Consider the following 6295-nt stretch of genomic DNA (forward strand, 5'->3'; position numbering starts at 1 on the left):
CGAAAATGTATTTGAGCGATACACGTGTTCTTAAATATTTTGCACTGCATTTTCCATTTTCGGCAGTTCCTTTTCTCTCTTGGAGGTTTTGGTCTGAGGATGGGGGAGGGGTACCCTATTGGCCTTTGAGTTCTGGTTTATTTTATTTTTTTCAGTGCCATTTAGCTAAGCTTTCAATTTAAATCTTCGGGATGAAGGGCTGCACATTTATCCATAAATTGATAGTAATTGAAATATTCATAAGGGTTGTGTGTAAAACATAATTTCAACAAACTTTCCAGTTCAAATCGTCACATGGGAGACAGTCAAATAAGCAGTCTGATGTCCAGTGAGACTTGGAATGCTTTTTATGCTTATTTTCCTTGAATTATAGTGTAACTATATTATATAGCGCAAATTCCACCCAACCGGGTTCCACGGCGGTAGTCATTGCATATTGAAAATCAGATAGTGACATTGGCGGCATTTAAACAAAGATTTGTCATTATTATTGCAAGGCTAATAATGTTGCATCAAAGCTGGTATGGACAAATAATACAGTGTACATGGAATATTTGCCCAATTTTGCCATGGTTCATAGAAACACGTATTTCACATGAAAAGGGAGCAGAAGGCGCAATGGTAGTTGGCGCTTTCCATATTATCGAGCCGGTTGTATGTTATAATATTGTAGTTTTAATATCGACTTGCACTTGTATTGCTTAACCAATAGCTACTAATATTAAATTGTCAAGTTACGAGTATATAGGGAAGTATGGATTTACTATTCTTAACTCCACATCTACTTATCTTGATAGTGTGGACGTAAGAATATATAGGGAAGTATAGATTCACTGTTCTTAACCCCACATCTACTTACCTTGATAGCGTGAACTTAAGAATGTATAAAGAAGTATAGATTTACTATTCTTAACTCCACATTTACTTACCTTGATAGGGTGGACGTAAGAATATATAGGGAAGTATAGATTTACTGTTCTTAACCCCACATCTACTTACCTTGATAGCGTGAACTTAAGAATGTATAAAGAAGTATAGATTTACTATTCTTAACTACACATCTACTTACCTTGATAGCGTGAACGTAAGAATATATAAGGAAGTATGGATTTACTATTCTTAACTCCACATCTACTTACCTTGATAGCGTGAACGTAAGAATATATATGGAAGTATAGATTTACTATTCTTAACTCCACATCTACTTACCTTGATAGCGTGAGCGTAAGAATATATAGGGAAGTATAGATTTACTATTCTTAACTCCACATCTACTTACCTTGATAGCGTGAACGTAAGAATATATAGGGAAGTATAGATTTACTATTATACTGATTACTATTATGCCACATCTACTTACCTTGACTATATTTTTGTTGTCTATATTGTGGCAGCAATTTAAGTGCTGGTGGATATTTCAAGCCTTCTACACTGCTAGTCCTAGATTTTTACGTTCAAGCGAATGCATTTTGGGTGTTGTAGTCTTGATTTTCTTCTACTGAAATAAGTAAACTGAGACACTTGATGACATTGATTTGTAGGTGCAAAACCCATGATTGGGACCAGTGTTCATGATGATATGGAGTGAGTGGGAGATCCCCGAAGCACGAGATTCCGATCATCTGGTATCAAGATGTTCTACACAGCAAGCCGAAAACAACGAGCCAATCGTGCATTGACTCTGACAGCGCTCAGTCACAATTGTTGTCTTCTTTATTGCCTTTTACTTTCCTCCTCTACACTCATTACTTTTATCTGCTCTTCATATCTGTTTCCCTGTTCCCTTTTTCTTCTCCCTTATTGGTTGGTATAAAATGATACTTCATTAAGGGTACTTCTTGTTACATCTTATACATTCTATTAATATAGCTGATATATCCTTGCTGCTTATCTCGGTTACATGCACCTCTGCTATATCGAATATACAGTATCCCAATGTATATTATCTTTACTAACAACATTTTTTGACAAGGCAAGTACAGGAGTAGTTAATGCAAAGAAAATGGCGAGTGTTTACCTACTATACAGAGGATTCAGGGAATCAACAAAACAAGAACAGGGAAAGCCAATGGTCGAAGACAGTTGTGATTCATAATGAAGTTCTATGCATGTGTATAGGGCATAGCCCGATAGTCTGGCACCAATATGCTCTGTGGGCCATGGAGGTGTGTGTGTGTGTGTGCATGTTTGTGTGTGTCTGTGTGGCACCATGCCTGCAAGTGTGTTTGCCTGCCTGTTCGAGTACGCAGACATGCATATGTGTGGGCACACGTGTTTGTGAGAGAAATGTGTTGTGAGAAGTGTTTTATGGGGATTGTGATGCTGATATCTCCACATACGCTAACGGCATATTGGAGACCAATAAGGGACTACTCAGAATTGCTGGTATTGCCCTAATAAATATATATAGCCAGCCTCTGAGCAGGGCCAGTGCAGCTCTACTGGATGTGATGCTATATTACAGCTCTACAATTGTATAGATCAGAGTTCCACCACACACAGCATCACCACAGCACTGTAATTAGCGCAGATATCCTGCACTTATCACAACCTTCAAAGCACAGGGGTTGCTCCCTCCCTTCCATTATTAATTATAATTTATGCTAAACCCGCGCCTCCTTAATGGGTCAAAACAGCATGTTTCCATCTCTCTCTCTCTTGCAATCTGAAAGTAAACAGTGCAGTAAGGCATCTCTTCTTCCCCGAGGATTCGTGTTGTATTCTCTCTCAGCTGCCAGGGTGTCTGGCTCAGTGAAGAGCAGACCCACCCCTGGAAGGGTCAGATTTCTGGTGACCTGGTCATCAATCATTTCTGCCCCGTGGCACCCATCTTTAAGACAAAGTGTGGAGCATAAGGTGCAGAAAGAGGCAGGGTGTGAGGATGGAGTTGGGCAGAATCCTCGTTTGCTATCATAGAATATATTTTGCAGCCTGAGCGATCAGGTCTAACCCTGTCATGGTACAGGAAGAGCACCATTAACCACATAATGGGCAGGTAGAGCACTGCACACCGCTTTTTTGGAAGAGGATTAGCTATGCCAACCAAACCTCAGCATTGCAATGGGATAGCACTGCCAACCCCATCATGAAACCTAGGGACACCAAATTCAATTACCCTTAGTTCATTAAATTCGATTTTGCCTCTCATCCCAGGAATAGACTAGATTTCATCACCCAAACATATGGACAAATGAAGAACCAAACATTGGTTTACCTCAGGAAATTCAGGACCATGTGGGAGGCAACCTGAACAACAAACAGCGCTACAAAGCTATGCTGGTAGCAGACTGCGTTCTCAACAAACAACACCAACATAAAAGCACAAATAACATTTTTAGTCCACTGGAAAAATACTTTTTCTGCAAAGAAATCTCTTCACCACAACATCCCCATCGAATACAGTGGGAAGGAAGGCGCGGTTATCCCTCCTTAGTCTTATTTTTGCTATGAGCAACTAGCATTGGCAAAACCAGGCAGTATCGCCTTTGGGACCTATTGGCTTTGCCAATGGTTTTTAGCCGTACTATAGAGGAAGAGTGGGGGAAGGTAAAGAGGGGATGGGCAGGGGATTTCTCCCCTGCCCAGTCCAAAGGTAAAGAGGGGATGGGCAGAGGACTTCTCCCCTGCCCATTCCCTCTTTACCTGGTCTGCCCATCTACGGCCTCACACCTTTACCCATGGGCAAAAAAACAGAGTGAGTCTGGAAGCGAGAAGTACACAAGGGAGACAAATAGAAAACACATGCATTTCCAAGGAGTGCTTAACCCAAAAGAAATAAGTAATGCTTGGAAAGCAAGCAATGGAAGTACACAAGGCACTACTTCAGGGGAGGGATAAACACCAGACGAGGAAGGAAAGTCCACACTAGCTAATGAATAAAAAGCAACAAAATGAAAATGACGCTAGAGCTGACCAATGATGAGGAATGGGCAGGCTTGAAGTCCACTGTAAGCTGACAATAGGTCTTTAAACAAAAATACAGCTACTTATGCTGTCTGGTAGGCGAGACCTAACAATGTATGTGCTTTACTAAGGTGAAAATATACCTGCAAGTAATATGTGAATACCCATAACTTTGTAATTTTGATGGTATCCACCAGTTCATACTGAAGGATTTCCGTCTCACCTCCAAGGAATGTCCACCATCTTGCCCCTACAACTAAAATGCAACTTTGGTAAGTTAGCCATATGTCAGATTTTTTCCATTCGTAAGAGTACCTTACTAGTGTAAGATCCCCCAGACCCTGATTCTATGAGTAGGAATTTTACACATATCTTTGAAAGTGCATTTTATGCACACCTAAGTGCCTCTTAGGGTGCACAAAAAAGTCTGTGAATCCGCCCTAGTGTGCTTTAACATTCAAAAGTAGTACTTTTATTTGGTTTGGCGATTTATCAAAATTATATGTATATGTATAATATACCTCTCTTTATCAATTGGTCTGTTGTTGTGTCATTCACATTTTGTTTCCACCCACTACAGCATAAAGTATGGGGCTAGGGGTCTGCCTACTTCAGCCACTGGCTAACTTCAATTTAAGTGACTTCATTTAGTTCTTTCAAAGGAGCACATCCTCACACAAGGTAATTCTCTTCAGTGCCAGTGTTTTTGTTTTGTTATTTATTATCACTTTAGCGCTACTTTTGTTTGTAGAGCCTGATGTGATAGCAGAACGCTTTATACCAAATGTGAGCAGAAGGCAGAGTTCTGCCATTATCATTTCCTGTCTCCTGCCAATGCTGTTGTAAATTCCTTTGGAAGTGACCTTTATATATCTGACTGCTGCATTTTCACACCATACCAGCAGCTCATATGAACTCTGAATACAAGCTCCTGAGGTGAGGTGCCGGGTTTTTAGGAACCCGGTGGTGCCAGGGGATAACACCCGAAGACCTCTGAGTTCTCCCTGTTCCGGACCACAGAAACCAAGAGTCTTCTAGGTGAAGTCAGAGATCGAGTTTTATTGGCTGCAACCAAGTAACATGTGTCCTAGAAGTACAACAGCACGGGTCGTAAGTTCTCAGGAGAATGTTCGTTTTTACAGAACCAGCCTTCTCCTTTTATACATAGTATTACACTTCAGGCAAGAATTCTTGAGTTTACAATACGGTCATAGACATATTTACACAATAGAGCAAAACGCACAGTCATGTTGGCCAACCCATATTTTAGATGTCCAGCTTGTGATAGATGACCCAGCCCAGCCCGGAATTACAATCAGATATTGATGAAAACCCAATAAAACAGGGCACCTCCTCGTCGTAAAACTGGCCATAAACAAGGAGCATGGACAGGTGTATGTGTGTAGAAAACATGGTCTGTATATAGTGAATGGTTTATGGCATGTTGTGCTTTGATGATATCTTACTCGGCCACTGGGCGAGGAGCTGCCCAAACAGGTTGGGCTGGAGGCGGTGGAGTCAGTTCGGCCAGGTCATGGGGGAGTCAGCTAAGGTGGACGTGTCCTTTCAGATCAAGCTCGACCTTAATCAATTGACTTATATGAGGGCAAGGCATAAGATGGATGCCGTTCACAAAATGGAGTCCGAGGGTTCAGAACGGAAACCACGATTTGAGGGTGTTGGCACCGCTCAATCATGACGCAAATGCACAGGGATAATGTCCTAATCATTACCGGTCTGTCGATACCAAATTCGTCGTGGTACGACGATATTTTGTGACACGAGTGTTAGACTTCGGTACCGGTATTACAGCAGGGTCCAGAATTTCGGAACCACAGAGGGTGCTCTATTTTTTCAACTCTGTAATTCCTTACTTTCTTTCTTTCTTTCTTTCTTTCTTTCTTTCTTTCTTTCTTTCTTTCTCTCTTTCTTTCTCTTTCCTACGTTCGCTCTCCTTTCTCCCTTTGCTTTACTTGCTTTTTCTTTCTTTCTCTGTTTCTTTCTTGTTGCCTTCCTCTATCTTTGTTTGTTTATTTCTTTTTTTCTTGTCTTTATCTTTTTTTCTTTCTTGCCTTCCTCTCTGATTCTTGCCTGAGGTCAACTCATCTACCAATTTTAAACATTGTGTTTTGCGTTATCATGTAGAAACTCATCAATTATGCAGCTCCATTTCTGCATCGAGAAGATGGCCGCTTTGCACATTTTCTATCAGTCTTACTATCTCAATTTGTAAATAAATCAGAAATTTCATCTTATATCTGGCATGAACCCCACTCAAGGTACAATATGCACAATTCTTGATAAATATGTTGTTCCTAGATTTTTAAAAGAGCTGAATGGATTTTTAAGAACCCAAGAAAAGGCATTGAATGTCAGCCATTTAGGTGTTACA

Source organism: Lissotriton vulgaris, chromosome 1_1, assembly GCF_964263255.1.
Source record: "Lissotriton vulgaris chromosome 1_1, aLisVul1.2, whole genome shotgun sequence".
In the NCBI taxonomy this organism is placed as follows: Eukaryota; Metazoa; Chordata; class Amphibia; order Caudata; family Salamandridae; genus Lissotriton; species Lissotriton vulgaris.